A 23,729-nucleotide genomic window follows, 5' to 3' on the forward strand; every position below is an offset into this window, starting at 1 on the left:
TCACCTTGATCTTCTCCTCAGTTTGCTAAACAATTTCGGGTCCAATCATCTTTCTTTCACCCACGTCATCCCAACACAATGGGGTTCTACATTTTCTGCCATACAAAGCTTCATATGGAGGCATCCCAATGCTTGATTGGTAGCTGTTATTGTAAGCAAACTCAATCAAAGGCAAGTGTGTATCCCAACTGCCCTGAAATTAAATCACACAAGCCCGTAGCATGTCCTCTAAGATCTGAATTACCCTCTCGCATCGCCATGCATCTGCGTGGGTAGAATGCGATCTTGAAGTTCAATCTAGTTCCTAGGGCTCTCTGAAGACTACCCCAAAATCTAGAAGTGAACCTAGGATCTCTGTCTGATACAATGGATACTGGCACTCCATGCAGTCTCACAATTTCATCAATGTACAACTTGGCCAATCTTTCTAAACTGTAGTCCATCTGGACTGGCAGAAATGAGCAGACTTGGTTAGTCTGTCAATAATGACCCATATTGCATCATGACTCTTCTGTGTCCTCGGAAGTCCCATCACAAAATCCATTGTTATTCTCTCCCATTTCCATTCTAGTACTGATAGTGGATGTAACAACCCAGCGGGTATTTGATGTTCTGCCTTCACTTGCTGACAAGTTAGGCATTTAGAAACAAACTCTGCCACATTTCTTTTCATACCCATCCACCAGTAATGCTCCTTTAGCCCTCTATACATTTTTGTGCCACCAGGGTGCATGGTAAAAGGAGACTCATATGCTTCTTTCAAAATGATTTGCCTCAAATCAACATCATTAGGAACATATATTATGCCCTGGTGTAGTAGTAGACCATCATTTCTGATTAAGAATTCTGGTTTCTTGCCCTGCCGGACTTCTTCCAACAGCTTCTGATATCTTTCATCATTCTGAGCAGCCATTCTGATATGATCAATCAACACTGGCTGTACATGCCATGCAACTGCTGTCTGCCCGTCATAATTAATCTCTAAGTTGGCATGCAGTGATCTTAACTCATGTACCATAGACAAAGGAGTAACCCGTAGACTTGCCATAGTCTTGCGACTTAAGGCATCAGCCACCACATTAGCTTTCCCTGGCTGATAGTCTATCAGATAATCATAGTCTTTTATCAACTCTAACCATCTCCTCTGTCTCAAATTCAGCTCTTTCTGGGTGCCCAAATACTTCAAACTCTTATGATCTGTATAGATGTAACACTTTTCCCCATACAAATAGTGTCTCCAGATCTTAAGAGCAAACACTATAGCTGTAAGCTCCAAGTCATGCATCGGATAGTTCCTCTCATGCGGTTTTAGCTGGCGTGATGCATAGGCAATGACATTTCGATCTTGCATCAATACACAACCTAACCCATTGTGAGAAGCATCACTATAAACTGTGTATTCTTTACCCGGGGTAGGTAAAGTCAGGACTGGAGCTTCAGTCAAACATTTCTTCAATTCATCAAAACTCTGTTGGCATTTATCCGTCCACTAAAATTTCACATCTTTTCTAAGCAGCTTGGTTAATGGAGATGCCAACATGGAGAATCCCTTCACAAACCGACGGTAGTATCCAGCTAAACCCAGAAAACTGTGAATCTCTGTGATATTTCTAGGTGGCCTCCAATTAAGAACAGCTTCAATCTTACTTGGATCTACCTAATGCCTTCTTCTGATACTACATACCCCAAGAAAGATATTTCCTTCAGCCAAAATTCATATTTCGACAATTTGGCATATAGTTGTTTCTCCCTCAAAGTCTGTAGTACAATCTGCAGATGTCTATCATGCTCTTCTGCACTCTTCGAATAGACCAATATATCATCTATGAATACCACAACAAACTGGTCGAGGTATGGTCTGAAGATAGTGTTCATCAGATCCATAAAAGCAGCCGGAGCATTAGTTAACCCGAATGGCATAACCAAGAACTCATAATGGCCATAGCGGGTTCTGAAGGCAGTTTTAGAAATACTCTGCTCTTATACTTTCAGCTGATAATAACTTGATCTCAGGTTAATTTTGGAGAACACAGTTGCACCCCTCAACTGATCAAATAAGTCATCGATGCGGGGCAATGGGTATCTGTTCTTTATTGTCACCTTATTCAACTGTCGATAGTCAATGCATAAGCAGAGAGTGCCATCCTTCTTCTTAACAAACAACACTGGCGCTCCCCAAGGTGACACACTAGGGTGGATAAAGCCCTTATCCAGTAGCTCTTGTAGCTGCACTTTCAACTCTTTCAATTCTGTAGGTGCCATTATATATGGCGTTATGGAGATTGGATCCACACCAGGCATAACATCAATCTCAAACTGCACATCTCTTTCTGAAGATAATCCTGGCAATTCATCAGGAAACACATCCGGAAAGTCACATACAGTAGGGATGTCCCTCAGTGCTGGACTCCCCACTTGGGTGTCTATCACATGTGCCAAGTATGCTTCACACCCCTTTCTGATAATTTTTCTGGCTAGTGCAGCCGAAATGATGTTTGATGGCAGTAAATGCCTCTCCCCATGTATTACCACATCACCGTACAGAGGGAGACCAAAAGTGACTGTCTTTAGTCTTCAGTCAATCATGGCGTGATGCCTGGCTAACCAATCCATGCCCAAGATGATATCATACTCTCTGAAGGGCATTTCAATCAAATCTAATAGAAAAACATGTCCTTGGATCACCAAAGGACAGTCTCTATAAATTTTGTTGACCCAGAACTCTTGTCCTAATGGACTAGTTACTAGCACTTCAAAACCCATTTGGACACATGAAACAGCAAGTGAACTAACTATGCTAGCACTAACATATGAGTGGGTTGAACTTGGATCAAACAACACAAATACTTCTGGATCAGAGATAGAAAATGTACCAGCTACAACATCAGAAGTCTCAGCCTCTTCTCGCTGTCTCATTGTGTAGACTCTGGCTGACACACTTCCTTGTGCTGACTGACCAACCGTACCCTGGTTGCTAGAAGCAGTGCCTCTATCTCTGCTTCTTCCTCTGCCAACAGGTTATGAACCTCTGGGAGCAGGACTCTGAATAGATCCCTCAGCAGTAGTAGGAGCTAGACCATATTTAGGAGCACTAGTGTAGTCTCTTGTTAAATGGCCCTTGCCTCCACAGTTAAAACAGGCTCCAGTAGCCCAATAGCATTCCCTCCCATGAATCTTGCCATAAGTCTCACAGGGGCGGGCAGAATATGAACCCCTGCTCGACTGCTAACCAGACCTAGGGGGTCTCTGTCCAGAAAATATGCCCTTACCAAATCTTCCACCTCGACCCCTGTTGGGTCCACTAAATTTCTTCTTCTTTCCAGAGGTACCACCAGAACTTGGCTCTACTAATTTTCCCCCTTGTCTTTCTCTGATTTTTCAACTTTTTCTGATTTTTCTTTTGTTGGGGTCGCTTCTGATTCTATTCTTTCTAACTCGAGTGCTTGAGACATGAGCTTTGAGATGTTGCCATGTCGGAATACCACAACTTGCATCCTTATACTGGGCTACAAACCCGTCTCAAATCTCTTACACCTTGCCTTACTGGTGGAAAGGAGACTCCCAGCATAATGACTTAAGCGGGAGAACTCCCTCTCATACTGTGCCATTGATCGGTTGCCTTCTTTCAAACTTAAAAATTGTTGCAATTTCTGATCAACATATGCATCTGGGATGTATTTCTGTCTGAATTCTCTGATGAAGTCATCCCAGGTTAGCACTGGTGGTTCAGCTAAGCTGTGGGGGATGGTTTTCCACCAATCATATACATCCCCTTGCAGTAGAGACACAGAGTATTCAAACTTCAGTTCATCTTGGCAGTGCAGCTTCTTGAACACTCTTTCCATCCTTTCAAGCCATTGCTCTACCTCTAAAGGGTCCACTATACCCTTAAATTCTGTAGCCCTATACTTCAATAACTTATCATACTATCTGGCTGGAGGCAGTGGTTGTGCCACAGGTGTCTGGGGTGGAGCTTGAGCAGGCATACCCCCAGCCATTTATTGAAACATCGCAGCCATCTGCTGTGTGAACTGTGTGGGAAACTACGGCATTTGTGGGGCTGGTGCTACTGACCCACTGACATTCGGTATAGCTAGGGCTTCCCCTTATGCCTCAGCTTCAACAGATTGCTCAACTGAGTGATTCCCTTCTTCCATTTCAATCTGAAGTTAGGGTATCTCCTGAACAAGTAACACATGGAGATTTCCCTCCATTAGTTCATATTTATGATGTGATGCACTGTATGTAACAAATATGGACATTGAGCAGTTGTACTTAATAAGGAAAGACACAAATTTCTCAAGTTAAAACATACTTCAAAACTTTGCTCTGATACCACTAAAACATGTCACACCTTACCCCTCTGTAAGGCATAACATGCCCCCGTAGAATACCTAATGAACTACCAAACTTCACCTACAGATAACTCATTAAGCACCCTACAAGGGATTTTAAAACAATTTTCTTACTTTTGATAAGTGGTGAGCATTTTCTAATAAGTATTAAAACATTTAATTAAAGTTGGAAACTAGTTAAAATTTTTGGCCCATTTTATTTTTCTGCAAATTTTATAAAAATTTTGGCAGAGTTCCGTTTATATTTTGAGAAAACAGTTTTTCAAATACCTGTAAAAAGCACTTCCAATAAATTTTCTCAACCACTACTTCAATTTCACAATCAATTTCAACCAATTTCTCAAGTTTCAAAATTCAACTGTCAAAATTTCTCAATTTCCAAAATTCAATAATCATAAAATAATATCTATCAATCTCATTCAAATTAAAATAAAACATTTCCATTCATTAAAGACAAACAATCTATATATACATCATACTAAAATCTACATTAGGAAAATTCAAACTAAATTTTATTACAACTTTATACAAACTTTGTACAAACTGCTCAAGACCCATTTTACATGTCCATACATTTATGTACATTACATATATCAAAATAAATTTCTATAATCAGGGTATAAAATATACCCAATATAACTTCAAGCAGGTAGCTCCCCTGTCCTCAGCAGCTCAGTCTGCTGCTCCTCTAGTATCTAAATCTATGATAGCAATAACAGCTATCGCTGAGTACTGGGACTCAGTGGTGCACAACATACTAAAATAATCTTTATGCAGAATTTAAATCACATTTATTCAAAAATTGAACTGAACATGAGAATTAAGTATAAAACATGAATTATGAGATTTTGATCTAAACAATTTCATTTCAAGAATCAAAAAACATTTCACAAAACCCACAGTTAGATCATGCCATTGGAAACAAATATAATCTCAATAGCCAGAGGCTAAGGAGAAATCACATCACAAGGCTAGCTAGCTCAAATATATGGATATCCATTCAAATTCCTCTTCTACTGGCACACCTCAACACTTCATCCAGAGAAGGAATCAAAATTCGAAACTGATTACCCCTACTAGTCATGCTAGTGAGGTGTTCAAATATATGGTCATGACACTGTCGTTTCAAAACTTATCTTAACAATTTGCTAAATATTACCATTTCAAATATACACAATAACTTTCAACAATTTAAATCAAAACATCATAAATAATGTCACAAATAAACTTTCAACAATTCAAAGCAAAAGTAAAATACATATTTCATTCACTTTATCAATGAATTTTAAAGCATGGTGATCTTATGCACAAACCTCAAGCGAGTCGCCTCTTGGCCTTGACTCGGTTCCTCGGGTTCTTTCCCGGTATTCTTTTCAACTGAAATACACAATTTTACAGTGTTTCAGTACCATAACTTAGCATAAATTCAAAATTAAATTTAACTTCACTTTTACCTAGCTCTAATATGCTAAACTCGACGTTCTTTAAATTTTTGTGTTTTGGGTTACTATTCACTATACTATTTAAGTCAAATTGTTGACTTTCTAAGGCTTAATAGGTATGGGAATTTCAACTTCACCCACATACCACATTTTGGTCACTAAATTTGTTGGTTTTGGTTGTTTATTCAAATTCTAATTCTTTTAGGTAAATTTGATAATTTTTAGTTTTAGAGTCTAAGGTTGCACTGTTCCATTGGTCATTTTTCTGTTAGAATTTGGCAAAACTTCCTTCATAGAAAATGTTCCCTATTATCTTAAGTTTATTCTTCTTTTTGAATCACTCCAATTGGAGTTTTGTAGCTCAAGTTATAGCCATTTGAACCATGGCTGCCGGATTGGACTCAACCCAGTTTTCTGGGTAATTTTGGTTCTGGCAGTTTTAGGTCACCAATTTTGGGTGGCCAAATGACTTTGTTAATGGCATAATTTGGATTTGTGTTCTTCATGAAAGTTTTAAGTCTATATCTAAAATGTCCACTGGTAAAATTTCAGGTCATTTCGACCAGCCTAGCTCAAGTTATGACCAAATGAACAAACACTATTCATTTGATCAGTTTGTACAGGGCAGACTGAGATTTTCCAAGTTTGGTCAATTTGTTCACTAGGTTTTGGTCACTTTTTAGGCATGGTTTCTAAATGAAAATTGTGTCATTTAGTGTCTATTTTCATTCCCAATTGGTCTCATACCAATTGGACTTGTAAATTTTCATTTTTGGTCCCTCAAAGGGACCTTGCAGCATGACCACATTGAATCCGAATTTGGTTTCAACTCCAACACTTTCAACACACTTCATTTGGTCACCATTGACCATTTCCCACTTCAAATTAGGTCTAAGACATCTTTTACCAATTTTTCACATTTTTTTCTCTAACCCTGAGTGTCCCAAAACCCTAACTTATTAAATTGTTGCATTTAACCACATTTAAGCATACCAATCTCATTAGCACATCCATACAAGCTTGCCTATCATATTAAATTCAATCAAAACTCAAACATATGCATACTAACCCTAGCTGGCCGAAATTTAGCCTGGTCCCTCAACAATGTTTTTATTTCATTTGAAGTTTATTTACAAGTTCAATAAGTTAAAAATGTAAGAATCAAACTAAAATTGTCAAATTTGCTTACTAACCTTTCTTAGAACTTCAAATCCTCCAAATCTCTATCTTTTGTTCTTCTTTCCTCTTTCAATCTTCTTCTTAGGTTGAGATAACAAGCTCTAATGAGGTTTTTATGGAAGCTATTAAGGTTTAGTGAAGAAATTTAAGCTTGAGTGCAAGCTTTAATGGAAGACAACCATGGTGAGGGAGAGAGAGAGCTAGGGCGGCACATATGAGGAAGATGAAGACTTTTGTTTTTTTTTTTTTCTTTTCTTTTCCTTTCTTTTTTTTATGTCTTAGGAAGGCCAAAATATCTAATTAATTGAATTTATTAATTATACTATTTATGGCATCATGCATGATGCCATGCATGATGTTACCTCTCTTCACTTTTTCATTTTCTCTTTTTTTTTTTTCTATTAGTTCTTTAATTTAATTCTCGATTCCAAAATTTTCTTTTCTCTGATTTTATTAGACAGTTGGGTCAGGAGTCAGCTCTCAGGGTCAATTGACCAAATTGCCCCTCGCCGGTTCGGCCCTGTTTGTAAATAATTCAATATTTCTTTTGGCTCCCTAACCTAATTATTTGACTAGCTTAACAATTCTTTTTCATGATTTTCTCTTTCCCACTGTGTTCATAATGGTCCTAAGGACCGCGGCGTCACATTTTTCGATTCGAAATTTGAGTTTAAATTAACTTCGCAACCCTTCTCGAGAGGGTCACCCATTGCTATGACTCTCGGCTAGTTTAACTTCTTATGTTCTGTTTTTCTTATTTCACTTAAATTAATTGGCAATTACTAATTATTTGTGTTTATAGGTTATCTAGTTGTCTTAAGTGTAGTTCTAATCCCCTTAATTGTTCGGACCGACTCTGGTCACTGGAACAGTGAAATATACCAGGCCATACAAATAGCGGTGTTACAAAGAAAGACAATAAGAAAAAGAAACCTCAGATTCCTGATCTTCCAAGAAGATAGCCTAACAAAAAACAAAGACCAAAGTTGACAAAGGCGAAGGAAAGTGTTTCCACTGCTAGAATGATGGGTACTGGAATAGGAACTGCCCAGAGTATAGCCAATAAAAGAAGCTTGCAGTAATGAGATATTAGACTCCTGATTGGCAATGGCTCAACTGTGTTAGTAGTATGCCCTAGAGCATATCATTTAGTATGTATCTTGTACATATTTTTATTAATAAAAGGCATTTCCACTTTTCCGTTTACATAATATATTTATGTGTAATAGAAAAGGTCCATTGATATTTTGTTAGAAATATTATTCTTAAGTTGTTAAGAATATGAGTGACAATATTTCTAGCACAAAGTATCATAAATAGGTTCACAATCGAGGATACTTCATAATAAGGACATGACTTATCCAGAAAGATTGTATTCATGTTTGTTCCCAAGTTATTTATATGAGATATAAATAAGATGGAATGGTGAGTCTCATGCCATATAACAAACATGATAGGCACTTATAAATGATAAGTAGGCCGAACCAGTGACACTTATGACAAGCACATGGAGTTTACTCTTGTCAATATTTTGTCATAAATCATATCAGTGCATATAATCTTTAGACCTGAGATAGCACAGTTATCTTGTATATAGGTAGTTTGAGTTTGATACTGCTTTCATACTTATACTGAGTATGGGTATATGGGCATCTGTTGGCTCCTACTAGTTATATATGGAGGTAGGTGTTGATCAAGATGGAATCTGTTCCTCTAAGTAAATAGAGATAAAATCCTATGTTCATTTAATTGTTCTTGATGTTTCAAGTTCCTGGCCAGGACAAATAGATTTATTCAGAAAAGAGTTTCTGAAGAGAAAAATCTTTTTAATTAAGAACTGGAATTAAAAGAGAACATAATACTCATAGCAAATGGAGTTTGACATAAACAATGGCTCAAGCTTGAGTTGGGATTTTGTAATAGAGAGATTCTAGTGCATGGTAATATATGATTATAGGTTCATTTAAGGTAAACCTTATTACTAATTGGGTCGCCATGGCATGCTATGCTAGGTGTTAACCATGGTCTATGAGGTTCATAAAATGATTTAGAGAAATCATTTATGGTAAGAAAGAGTTCTGATGATATTAAGAGTTGATATCATGTCTCATTGCCAATTAGTGATGAGCCTAGTAAGTCACACACATACACAAGTAATCACCTATTTAAATATGATTTAACTAATTAATTAAAGAGTTTAATTGATTAATTAAATAGGTTTGGTTTGTAATTAAATTGCAAAGTCCCTAGCATGACTTGAAACCAAATCTAGATTATTGGATGTATAGTATAAGTTAAATTTATATTTAAAGTGTTTAAATATGAATTTAATTAATGAGAAATTAATTAATAGAGATTAATTAATTAATTTATATTTGATATAAATTGATTAGAAGAAGAAAAATAATTATTTTGGGTTAAGAACTCAAAATTAAGACACAAGGGCATTTTGGTCATTTCACAGTGTGACACGTGGCATCATGAGATGGTGACATATGAGATTACACATAAGCTTACCAAATGTTTTTTTAATCATGTAAGATGATTAAAATCAAGATTAAATATAGGTTTGACACTTGGCACAATGTGATTGGGTCACTTAAACTTAGAGCTAATCAAAGGGTGACATGTGGCAAGGGTTTAATGTGTTAACCTAGCTATTTAAGTGTTGTTATGAAAAGAAAAGCAACCAGTAGCCACTTCTCTCCTTTGTCACGCCACTTTGAGGCTTTTCATCTATTCTTCTTTATCTATCATCAATTCAAAGAGATTAGCCATCAATCTCTTGAATTAAGAACACTAGAAATTGTTTCTAGTGTCCTGTTTGCATCTCTAATCTCTTAAAAGGCAGAATTTTAATTTCTAATTAATAGAAAAAGCTTTAGAAGCTGTTCAAGGGCTGCCATAGGTGTTCTTGGTGTGGACAAGCTAGAGGGACAACATCTGGTGTCCTGAAGACGAATCTCAAAGGCGCAGACACGCAGCAGTGCGTCAAGAGGTTAGTGTAATCGTTCTTGATTTAATATTGGGTTCTAAAATTAATCTGATTAATTTTAAAATCTTAAATGGCAAAACAGATCCAAAAACATATTAAAAGAGTTTTAATATGTTTTTTATCATTGAAATCAAATAGACAAAAATAAATCTTGCATGATGCATGTGACCCTAGGTGAAAATTTTTGAATTCAATGGTATAAACTTGTGTTTTTCACGCTTCCGTTTCTTCAATTGGTATCAGAGCCACTATATTTGCCATTTAGATTGTTGATTATATGATTTAATTGTGTGATTTGATCATGAGATGATTGATCCATTGCTGGTTGGATCAAGAGGTTTGGCGGCATGCTTGATGAACTACAACATGGTGCGCATGGCTTGGGAAGATCATGGTGCGCATGGTTGTTATTAAATTCTGCAATTGTTGCATGATGAAAGGTTCATCATATGACTAATTAAAATGTTTAATTGAGATTTTTAATCACACAATTAAATTATGATTCAAATCAGAATTTTAAAAATTGTTTGAATGTGATTCAAATCTGAATTTCAAAAGTTGTTTGAATGTGATTCAAATCTGAATTTTTAAAGTTGTTTGAATCATATTTAAATCTATTTTTTTAAAATTGATTGAATAAAATTCAAATCTGATTTTTTTTAAAAATGTTTGAATGTGATTCAAATATGAATTTTTAAAGTTGTTTGAATGTGATTCAAATCTGAATTTTTAAATTTGTTTGAATGAGATTCAAATCTGAATTTTTAAATTTATTTGAATCATATTCAAATCTGGATTTTTAAGTTGAATATGAGATATTCAATTTAATTTAAGAACGTATGTTTTATTTAATTGTTAAATAGTGATATGCATGATGGATGATCATGGACTATAAAAGACCAATGTGATTGGATTTATTTCTTTTATGTTTCTTTGGGATTGTAAATTAATTAATTTATTTTAATTTATTTTGGGTATGTATTATTAAGTTTGTAATAATTTTTGGGTTGTAATTTCATTTATTTAAGTTCTTGTAAATTTGCCTTGGTATGCCAAGGATTACTATGTAATATTGGATTGCAAGAAGTTCAAGGAGGTCAAGAGCATTGGTGGGACCAGTGGGAGGAACTCAAGATCAAGTGTTGATTATGTACTCCTTCAGCAACTCTTGTAAAATGAATGAATGAATGAAATGCACCTAGGAATGCCCTGATTCAATTCTTAGTGGCTCAGAATTGAATCCCTTAGAAAGTCCATGATCATACCATATTTATTGCTTATCCATGAATGCATGAGATGTATGGGAATGTATGCTATTATATGATATATGCATGCTAATTGGATAATGTGCAAAGTGAGAGCTTAATAGTAATTAGAATGACCATAAAATCTTCCAAACAAATGATTAAGTTGGAAATGCTATAATTAAAGTAATTATAACATAGGCCCTCTATTGGGGCAATTATTTTAAGAAATTTTAAATAGTTGCATAAGATGCAATTAATTTATGAGATTTTCTTAAGAATAATTGTTAAGCATGAGATGTTGTAAATATGTAAATGGTTTAGTGGCCAATATTGGATGTACCTGAGGACATTAATATTATTTGCATAATTACTGGCTTAATGGGATCAACTTAACTAATGCAAGATAAGTCAATAATGGATGTACCTGAGATTTTGAGCATTAGGGGCTAGGTAAAGGATTGAACCTCACATGAGATGTGATGGGCAAGGAGTTGCTCACATATAGTTTATTGTAATTCCAATAATGGATGTACCTGAGCATGATCAATAAAATTATAAGAATTCAATCACCTACTAGAAATCTATCCAACTAGGATTTCCGTTTTCTACTTTGGAAGTGTAGGATTCGCTAAGTTAGTGGGAGGACCAATTTGATTAAAAGACCATAATCATTTTGGTTAATTACATGTTACATTTACTAATTAATCTGGTTATTTTTTGCAGTTAATTTTCTGATAAAAATGAGCATAAAACAACCACCACCATCCAATATCCTTGCAAGCATACTTGATCACAATAGGTTGACAGGACCTAATCTGTCTGATTGGCTAAGAAATTTGAAACTTGTCCTGAACCTTGAACATATAGGATATGTTCTAGATTCAAATGTTCCTGGTCCCTTACCTCCAGAGGCCACACAAGAGGAACATGAAACTTTGGACAAGTGGAAGGAGCATGATATGAGAGCTAAGTGTTACATGCTTGCTTCCATGAGTAATGAGTTACAGAAGCAACATGAGAACATGCAGAGTGCGAGTGAGATTCTCATTCACCTACAAGAGTTGTATGGTGAGCACAGCAGGAATGCTAGGTATGAGATATCTAGACAGCTATTCCGTATGAGGATGTCTGAGGGACAGAATGTTGGGGATTATGTCCATAAGATGATTCGGCTGGTTGAGCAGCTAGAACATCTTAACTTCAACGTGGATTTCCAACTACAGACGGATTTGATCCTTCAGTCCCTTCCTGAGTCTTTTGGAAATTTTGTGACAAATTTCCATATGACTAAACAGGAATGCACCTTAGCTGGTTTACTCAACATGCTGGTTATTGCCCAAAAGAATATGCCAGGCAATAAAGGAAAAGAGGTAGCTTTGGTTGCATCTTCTTCTGCTGGAAAGTCCAACAAGAAGAAGGGAAATAAGAAAAAGAAACCTTAGATTCCTGGTCCTTCCAAGAAAATAGCTAAACAGAAAAAGAAGACTAAAGCTGATGGAGGCAAAGGAAAGTGTTTCCACTGCCAAAAGGATGGGCACTAGAAAAGGAACTGCCCAGAGTATCTTGCTTTTCTGAAGGACAAGAAGGATACACCTTCGGAAAGTATGTCCATATCTTGTTATTTAGATTCTGATGATACTCATAGTTCATCTACAGCTTGGGTTTTAGATACTGGTGCTAGTTCTCACATTTCTAATGATATGCAGGAACTAGCAAACAAAGAGACTATGCGTTCTCAAGATATTAGAGTCCGGATTGGCAATTGCGCAACTGTTGAAGCTTTAGCCATAGGATCTAAATCTTTTTACATGTTTGGACATGTTTTGTGTTTGGATAATATTTTATATGTACCTGATGCTTTTAAGAACATCATTTCTATATCTAGTTTGACTAGAAATGGCTATGAATTTCAGTTCACAGATGATGTTTGCAATATTTATTTTGGAAATAAATATGTTGGTTCGGGTTATATGAATGATGGTCTTTATTATTTGGATAATAATGACAAACACAAATTGAATGCAAGTGATCTAAAAGAATGCAATGCCATGGTGAAAACCAACTCAAGTTCAAAATGTATTTGGCACTTAAGGTTATGTCATGTTGCAGAAGATAGGATTGCAAAACTGGAGAAAATGGGGATTTTATCCTCATTGGGCTCTGAGCCTGCTCCAACTTGTGAATCTTGCCTTCAGGGCAAAATGACTAGATCACCCTTTGTTGGACAAGGGCTAAGAGCTGAAAATATTTTGGAGCTAATACATAGTGATGTATGTGGTCCATTTAAAGAAATGGCTAGAGGGGGTTTTCATTATTTTATTACCTTTACTGATGATAAATCAAGGTTTGGGTATTTGTATTTGATGAAATACAAACATGAATCCTTTGAAAAGTTTAAGGAATTTAAATCTGAAGTAGAAAATCAAACAGGAAAGAGTATTAAAGCTCTTCGATCAGATCGTGGAGGTGAATATTTGAGTTTTGAATTTGATGAATACTTGATAAAGCATGGCATTGTTTCTCAGCAGACTCCTCCAGGAACGCCACAGCTGAATGGTGTATCTGAAAGGAGAAATCGTACCCTATTGGATATGGTACGTAGTATGATGAGCTATACTGATATGCCAATCTTCTTTTGGGGATTTGCATTAGAATCAGCTTTGTATATTCTGAATAGGATTCCATCAAAATCAGTTTCTTCCACACCTTATGAGATATGGCATGAAAGAAAACCAAGTCTTAAGCATGTTAAGATTTGGGGTTGTCCAGCTTATATCAAAAAGTTAAACACTGATAAATTGGAGACCAGATCAGAAAAAGGTCGATTTGTTGGATATCCAAAAGATAGTTTTGGATATTATTTTTATTTGCCTACTTCACAAAAGGTTGTGATAAGTAGAGATGCCACATTTCTTGAACAACAGTTTGTTCAAGAAGGAGGCAAAGGAAGGCAAATAGAGTTAGAATTGGAGAATTCTGACCAACCAACAGATCAGATGGATATACATCTATCTAGTCAACCTATACCCGTTGATGAAACATCTACAGCTGTTCCTCGTAGAACAACCAGAGTATCTCACCCACCAGTGAGATATGGTTTTCTTCATGAAGAAGAACAAGAGTTGTCTACTCATGAAGAAGTAGATCATGGAGATGATCCACTTACCTATGAATAAGCTATATCAGATATAGACTCTTCAAAATGGATTGATGCTATGAAATCCGAAATTGATTCCATGTATAAGAATCAAGTTTGGGATCTTATTGACCCACCTGAAGGTATTGTACCTATAGGGAACAAATGGGTTTTCAAGAAGAAAATTGGTTCTGATGGAAAGGTAGAGACCTATAAGGCAAGGCTAGTAGCGAAAGGGTTTCGTCAAAGGCAAGGAATCGACTGTAAGGAGACTTTCTCGCCTGTTGCCATGCTTAAATCAATTAGGATTTTATTAGCAATAGCTACATACTATGATTATGAGATTTGGCAGATGGATGTCAAAACAGCCTTTCTCAATGGATACATTGAAGAAAACATTTTCATGGAACAACCTAGGGATTTTGAATCCCAAGATGGTTCCAAGGTATGCAAGCTAAAGCGATCCATTTATGGGTTGAAACAAGCTTCGAGGAGTTGGAACATCCGTTTTGATGAAGCCATTAAATCCTTTGGTTTTATCAAAAATGAGGATGAGCCATGTATATATAAGAAGGTTAGTGACAGTGCTATCACTTTCCTTGTTTTATATGTGGATGACATACTGTTGATGGGTAATGACACAGGTATGTTGACGACTATAAAGGTATGGTTGTCAAATACATTCTCCATGAAAGACTTAGGGGAGGCAACCTATATTCTTGGGATTCGCATCTATGGAGATAGAGCGAAAAGAATAATTGGTTTATCCCAAAGTCTATACTTGGAAAAGGTGTTAAAGAGGTTTAACATGCTTGATTCCAAGAGAGGATTGTTACCAGTGAGACATGGTATCCATCTTTCTAAAGAGATGTCTCCAAAGACATCTGAAGAAAGAGATAAGATGGCCAGGATTCCATATGCTTCGGCTATTAGAAGTTTAATGTATGCAATGTTGTGTACTAGGCCGGATATTGCATATGTTGTTAGTTTGACTAGCAGGTATCAATCCAATCCAGATTTGGAACACTAGATAGCTGTCAAGAATATCCTTAAGTACTTGAGAAGAACTAAGGATTTATTCTTGATTTATGGAGGTGGAGACTTGCAATTGGATGGTTATACTGATTCTGATTTTCAATCAGATATCGATGATAGAAAGTCTACCTCTGGATATGTGTTCATTTGTAATGGAGGTGCGATGGTTGGAAGAGTTCCAAGCGAGCACGATCGCAGATTCCACTACGTAGGTGAGTATATTCTCGCATCGATGTCGCAAAGGAAGTCGTTTGGATAAAGAAGTTCGTGATGAACTTACATGAGTTCCTTCCATTGAGTCGCAGGTTCCACTACATCGTGACAATAATGGAGCGATCATACTGCTAAGGAACCAAGGTCTCACCAGAAATCCAAACACATAGAAAGGCGCTACCACATTATCGGAGAAATAGTTGGGCGAGGCGATGTAGCCATGCAGAAAATAGCATCGGTGAAAATCCAGCTGATCCATTCACTAAGCCTATGTCACAGACTCAGTTAGACCGACATCTTGAGAAGATAGGTCTAAGATATTGTAATGAATGGCTCTAGTCCTAGTGGGAGATTATTAGTAGTATGCCCTAGAGCATATCATTTAGTATGTATATTGTACATATTTTTATTAATAAAAGGCATTTCCACTTTTCCGTTTACATAATATATTTATGTGTAATTGAAAAGGTCCATTGATATTTTGTTAGAAATATTATTCTTAAGTTGTTAAGAATATGAGTGACAATATTTCTAGCACAAAGTATCATAAATAGGTTCATAATCGAGGATACTTCATAATAAGGACATGACTTATCCAGAAAGATTGTATTCATGTTTGTTCCCAAGTTATTTATATGAGATATAAATAAGATGGAATGGTGAGTCTCATGCCATATAACAAACATGATAGGCACTTATAAATGATAAGTAGGCCGAACCAGTGACACTTATGACAAGCACATGGAGTTTACTCTTATCAATGTTTTGTCATAAATCATATCAGTGCATATAATCTTTAGACCTGAGATAGCACAGTTATCTTGTATATAGGTAGTTTGAGTTTGATACTGCTTTCATACTTGTACTGAGTATGGGTATATGGGCATCTGTTGGCTCCTACTAGTTATATATGAAGGTAGGTGTTGATCAAGATGGAATCTGTTCCTCTAAGTAAATAGAGAGAAAATCCTATGTTCATTTAATTGTTCTTGATGTTTCAAGTTCCTGGCCAGGACAGATAGATTTATTCAGAAAAGAGTTTCTCATGAGAAAAATCTTTTTAATCATGAACTGGATTAAAAGAGAACATAATATTCATAGCAAATGGAGTTTGACATAAACCATGACTCCAGCTTGAGTTAGGATTTTGTAACAGAGAGATTCTAGTGCATGGTAACATATGATTATAGGTTCATTTAAGGTAAACCTTATTACTAATTGGGTGGCAATGACATACTATGCTAGGTGTTAACCATGGTCTATGAGGTTCATAAAATGATTTAGAGAAATCATTTATGGTAAGAAAGAGTTCTGATGATATTAAGAGTTGATATCATGTCTCATTGCCAATTAGTGATGAGCCTAGTAAGTCACACACATACACAAGTAATCACCTATTTAAATATGATTTAATTAATTAATTAAAGAGTTTAATTGATTAATTAAATAGGTTTGGTTTGCAATTAAATTGCAAAGTCCCTAGCATGACTTGAAACCAAATCTAGATTATTGGATGTATAGTATAAGTTAAATTTATATTTAAAGTGTTTAAATATAAATTTAATTAATGAGAAATTAATTAATAGATATTAATTAATTAATTTATATTTGATATAAATTGATTAGAAGAAGAAAAATAATTATTTTGGGTTAAGAACTCAAAATTAAGACACAGGGGCATTTTGGTCATTTCACAGTGTGACACGTGGCATCATGAGATGGTGACATATGGGATTACACATAAGCTTGCCAAATGTTTTTTTAATCATGTAAGATGATTAAAATCAAGATTAAATATAGGTTTGACACTTGGCACAATGTGATTGGGTCACTTAAACCTAGAGCTAATCAAAGGGTGACATGTGACAAGGGTTTAATGTGTTAACCTAGCTATTTAAGTGTTGTTATGAAAAGAAAAGCAACCAGCAGCCACTTCTCTCCTTTGTCACGCCACTTTGAGGCTTTTCATCTATTCTTCTTTATCTATCATCAATTCAAAGAGATTAGCCATCAATCTCTTGAATTAAGAACACTAGAAATTATTTCTAGTGTCCTGTTTACATCTCTAATCTATTAAAAGGCAGAACTTGAATTTCTAATTAATAGAAAAAGCTTTAGAAGCTGTTCAAGGGCTGCCATAGGTGTTCTTGGTGTGGACAAGCTAGAGGGACAACATCTGGTGTCCTGAAGACGAATCTCAAAGGCGCAGACACACTGCAGTGCATCAAGAGGTTAGTGTAATCGTTCTTGATTTAATCTAGGGTTCTAAAATTAATCTGATTAATTTTAAAATCTTAAATGGCAAATACAGATCCAAAAACATATTAAAAGAGTTTTAATATGTTGTTTATCATTGAAATCAAATTGACAAAAATAAATCTTGCATGATGCATGTGACCCTAGGTGAAAATTTTTGAATTCAATGGTATAAAATTGTGTTTTTCACGCTTCCGTTCCTTCAAACTGTTGAAGCCTTAGCCATAGGATCTAAATCTTTATACATGTGTAGACATGTTTTGTATTTAAATAAAGTTTTGCATGTACCTGATGCTTTTAAGAACATCATTTCTATATCTAGTTTGACTAGAGGTGGTTATGAATTTCAGTTCATAAATGATGTTTGCAATATTTATTTTAGAAATCAATATGTTGATTCAGGTTATATGTATGACGGACTTTATTATTTAGATAATAAAGTTAAATACAAATCTAATGTAAGCAATCTAAAATAATGCAATGCCATGGTGAAAATAAACTCAAGTACAAAATATATTTAGCAGTTAAGGTTAGGTCATGTTGTAGAAGATAGGATTGCAAAACTGGAGAAAATGGGGATTCTATCCTCATTGGGTTCTGAACCTACTCCAACCTGTGAATCCTACCTTCAGGGCAAAATGACTAGATCACCCTATGTTTGACAAGGGCTAAGAGCTAAAAATATTTTGGAGCTAATACATAACGATATATGTGGTCCATTTAAAGAAATAGCTAGAGGCGGTTTTCATTATTTTATTACCTTTACTGATTATAAATCAAGGTTTGGGCATTTGTATTTGATGAAATACAAACATGAATCCTTTGAAAAGTTTAAAGAATTTAAATATGAAGTAAAAAAATTAAACAGGAAAAAAGTATTAAAGCTCTTCGATCAGATCGTGGAGGTGAATACTTGAGTATTGAATTTGATGAATACTTGAGAGAGCATGGCATTGTTTCCTAGCTAACTCCTCCAGGAACACCACAGCTGAATAGTGTTTTTGAAAGGAGAAATCGTACCCTATTAGATATGGTACGTAGTATGATGAGCTATACTAATATGCCAATCTCCTTTTGGGGATTTGCATTAGAATCAGTTTGGCATATTTTGAATAGGATTCCATCAAAGCCAGTATCTTCCACACCTTATGAGATATGGCATGGAAGAAACCAAGTCTTAAGCATGTTAAGATTTGGGGTTGTCCAGCTTATATCAAAAAGCTAAACACTGATAAATTGGAAACCAGATTAGAAAAGGGTCGATTTGTTGCATATCCAAAAGATAGTTTTGGATACTATTTTTATTTGCCTATATCACAAAAGGTTGTGATAAGTAGAGACGCCACATTTCTTGAACAATAGTTTGTTTAAGAAGGAGGCAAAGGAAGGCAAATAGAGTTAGAATTGGAGAATTCTGACCAACCAACAGATCAGATGGATATAGATCCATCTAGTCATCCTAGACCCGTTGATGAAACATGTACAGCTATTCCTCATAAAACAACCAGGGTATCTCACCCACTAGTGAGATATGGTTTGCTTCATGAAGAAGAATAAGAGTTGTCTACTCATGAAAAAGTAGATAATGGAGATGATCCGCTTACCTATGAAGAAGCTATATCAGTTATAGACTCTTCAAAATGGATTGATGCTATGAAATCCGAAATTGATTCCATGTATAAGAATCAAGTTTGGGATCTTGTTAAGCCACCTAAAGGTATTATACCTATAGGGAACAAATGGGTTTTCAAGAAGAAAATTGGTTCTGATGGAAAGGTAGAGACTTATAAGGCAAGGCAAGTAGCGAAAGGGTTTCACCAAAGCCAAGGAATCGACTATGAGGAGACTTTCTCGCCTGTTGCCATGCTTAAATCAATTAGGATTCTATTAGCAATAGCTGCATACTATGATTATGAGATTTGGCAGATGGATGTCAAAACAGCATTTCTCAATGGACACATTGAAGAAAACATTTTCATGGAACAACCTAGGGGTTTTGAATCCTAAGATGGTTCCAAGGTATGCAAGCTAAAGTGATTCATTTATGGGTTGAAACAGGTTTCGAGGAGTTGGAACATCTATTTTGATGAAGCCATTAAGTCATTTGGTTTTATCAAAAATGAGGATAAGCCATGTGCATATAAAAAGGTTAGTGATAGTGCTGTCACTTTCCTTGTCTTATATGAGGATGACATTTTGTTAATGGGTAATGACACAGGTATGTTGACAACTGTAAAGGTATGATTGTCAAATACATTCTCCATGAAATACTTAGGGGAGGTAACCTATATTCTTGGGATTCGCATTTATAGAGATAGAGCGAAAAGAATAATTGGTTTGTCCCAAAGTCTATACCTGGAAAAAGTGTTAAAGAGGTTTAACATGCCTGATTCCAAGAGAGGATTGTTACCAGTGAAAAATGGTATCCACCTTTCTAAAGAGATGTCTCCAAAGACACCTAAAGAAAGAGATAAAATGGCTAAGATTCCATATGCATTGGCTATTGGAAGTTTAATGTATGCAATATTGTGTACTAGGCCGGATATCGCATATGTTGTTAGTTTGACTAGCAGGTATGAATCCAATCCAGGTTTGGAACACTGGATAGCTGTCAAAAATATCCTTAAGTACTGGAGAAGAACTAAGGATTGATTCTTGATTTATGGAGGTGGAGACTTGTAATTGGATGGTTATACTGATTCTGATTTCCAATTAGATATCGATGATAGAAAGTCTACCTCTAGGTATATGTTCATTTGTAATGAAGGTGCAGTCAATTGGAAGAGTTCCAAATAGAGTACGACTACAGATTCCACTACCGAGGCTGAGTATATTGCGGCAAAGGAAGCTGTTTGGATAAAGAAGTTCAAGAAAAAAATTGCAGTAGTTCCTTCCATTGAGTCAGCAGTTCCACTTCACTGTGACAACAATGGAGCAGTCAAACAGGCTAAGGAACCCCAGTCTCACCAGAAATCCAAACACATAGAAAGGTGCTACCACATTATCAGAGAAATAGTTGGACGAGGAGATGTAGCCATGCGAAAAATAGCATCAGCTGAAAATCCAGCTGATCCATTCACTAAGCCTATGTCATAAACTCAGCTAGACTGACATCTTGAGAAGATGGGTCTAAGATATTGTAATGAATGGCTCTAGTGCTAGTGGGAGATTGTCAGTAGTATGCCCTACAGCATATCATTTAGTATGTATCTTGTATATGTTTTTATTAATAAAAGGCATTTTCACTTTTCTGTTTACATAATATATTTATTTGTAATAGAAAAGGTCCATTGTTATTTTGTTAGAAATTCTATTCTTAAGTTGTTAAGAATATGAGTGACAGTATTTCTTATACAAAGTATCATAAATAGGTTCACAATCGAGGATACTTCACAATAAGGACATGACTTATCCAGAAAGATTGTATTCATGTTTGTTCCCAAGTTATTTGTTTGAGATATAAATAAGATGGAATGGTAAGTCCCATGCCATTTAACAAACATGATAGGCACTTATACATGATAAGTAGGCCAAACCAGTGACACTTATGACAAGCACATGGAGTCTACTCTTGTCAATGCATTATCATAAATCATATCAGTGCATATAATCTTTAGACCTGAGATAGCAGAGTTATCTTGTATATAGGTGGTTTGAGTTTGATACTGCTTTCATACTTATACTATGTATGGGTATATGAGCATGTGTTGGCTCCAACTAGTTATATATGGAGGTAGGTGTTGATCAAGATGGAATCTATTACCCTAAGTAAATTGGGATAAAATCCTATGTTTATTTAATTGTTCTTGATGTTTCAAGTTCCTGGCCAGGACAGATAGATTTAATTAGAAAAGAGTTTCTAATGAGAAATTCTTTTTAATCAAGAACTGGAATTAAATGAGAACATAATGTTCATAGCAAATGGGGTTTGACATAAACCATGACTCCAGCTCGAATTGGGATTTTATAACAGAGAGATTCTAGTGTATGGTAACATATGATTATAGGTTCATTTAAGGTAAACCTTATTACTAATTGGGTGGCCATGGCATGCTATGCTAGGTGTTAATCATGGTCTATGCGGTGCATAAAATGATTTGGAGAAATCATTTATAGTAAGAAAGAGTTCAGATGATATTAAGAGTTGATATCATGTCTCATTGCCAATTAGTGATGAGCCTAGTAATGAAGGAACGGAAGCGTGAAAAACACAAGTTTATACCATTGAATTCAAAAATTTTTCACCTAGGGTCACATGCACCATGCAAGATTTATTTTTATCTATTTGATTTCAATGATAAACAACATATTAAAACTCTTTTAATATGTTTTTGGATCTGTATTTGCCATTTAAGATTTTAAAATTAATCAGATTAATTTTAGAACCCTAGATTAAATCAAGAACGATTACACTAACCTCTTGATGTGCTGCAGCGTGTCTGCGCCTTTGAGATTCGTCTTGAGACACGGATGTTGTCCTCTAGCTTGTCCACACCAAGAACACCTATGGCAGCCCTTGAACAGCTTCTAAAGCCTTTTCTATTAATTAGAAATTCAAGTTCTGCCTTTTAAGAGATTAGAGATGTAAACAGGACACTAGAAACAATTTCTAGTGTTCTTAATTCAAGAGATTGATGGCTAATCTCTTTGAATTGATGAGAGATGAAGAAGAATGGCTGGAGAGGCTCAAAGTGGCGTGAAAATTGAGAGGAGAGGCTGCTGGTTATGTTTTCCATTCATAACCACACTTAAATAGCTAGGTTAACACATTAAACCCTAGCCACATGTCACCTTTTGATTAGCTCTAGGTTTAAGTGACCCAATCACATTGTGCCAAGTGTCAAACCTATATTTAATCTTGATTTTAATCATCTTACATGATTAAAAAATAACATTTGGCAAGCTTTTGTGTTATGCCATGTGTCACCATCTCATGGTGCCACGTGTCACAATCGTGAAATGACGAAAATGCCCTGTGTCTTAATTTTGAGTTCTTAACCCAAAATAATTATTTTCTTCTTCTAATTAATTTATATCAAATATAAATTAATTAATTAATCTCTATTAATTAATTTCTCATCAATTAAATTCATATTTAAACACTTTAAATATAAATTTAATTTATACTACACATCCAATAATCTAGATTTGGTTTCAAGTCATGCTAGGGACTTTGCAATTTTATTGCAAAAAATCTATTTAATTAATCAATTAAACTCTTTAATTAATTAATTAAATCATATTTAAATAGGTGATAACTTGTGTATGTGTGTGACTTACTAGGCTCATCACTAATTGGCAATGAGAAATGATATCAACTCTTAATATCATCAGAACTCTTTCTTACCATAAATGATTTCTCTAAATCATTTTATGAACCTCATAGACCATGGTTAACACCTAGCATAGCATGCCATGGCCACCCAATTAGTAATAAGGTTTACCTTAAATGAACCTATAATCATATGTTACCATGCACTAGAATCTCTCTCATACAAAATCCCAACTCAAGCCGAGTCATGGTTTATGTCAAACTCCATTTGCTATGAATATTATGTTCTCTTTTAATTCCAGTTCTTGATTAAAAGATTTTTCTCATCGAAACTCTTTTACGAATAAATCTATCTGTCTGGCCAGAACTTGAAACACCAAGAACAATTAAATGAACATAGGATTTTATCTCTATTTACTTAGAGGAACAGATTCCATCTTGATCAACACCTACCTCCATATATAACTAGCAGGAGCCAACACATGCCCATATACCCATACATAGTACAAGTATGAAAGCAGTATCAAACTCAAACTACCTATATACAAGATAACTGTGCTATCTCAGTCTAAAGATTATATGCCTCGATATGATTTATG

The sequence above is a fragment of the Hevea brasiliensis genome, chromosome 10 (assembly GCF_030052815.1).
Source record: "Hevea brasiliensis isolate MT/VB/25A 57/8 chromosome 10, ASM3005281v1, whole genome shotgun sequence".
NCBI classification, from domain to species: domain Eukaryota; kingdom Viridiplantae; phylum Streptophyta; class Magnoliopsida; order Malpighiales; family Euphorbiaceae; genus Hevea; species Hevea brasiliensis.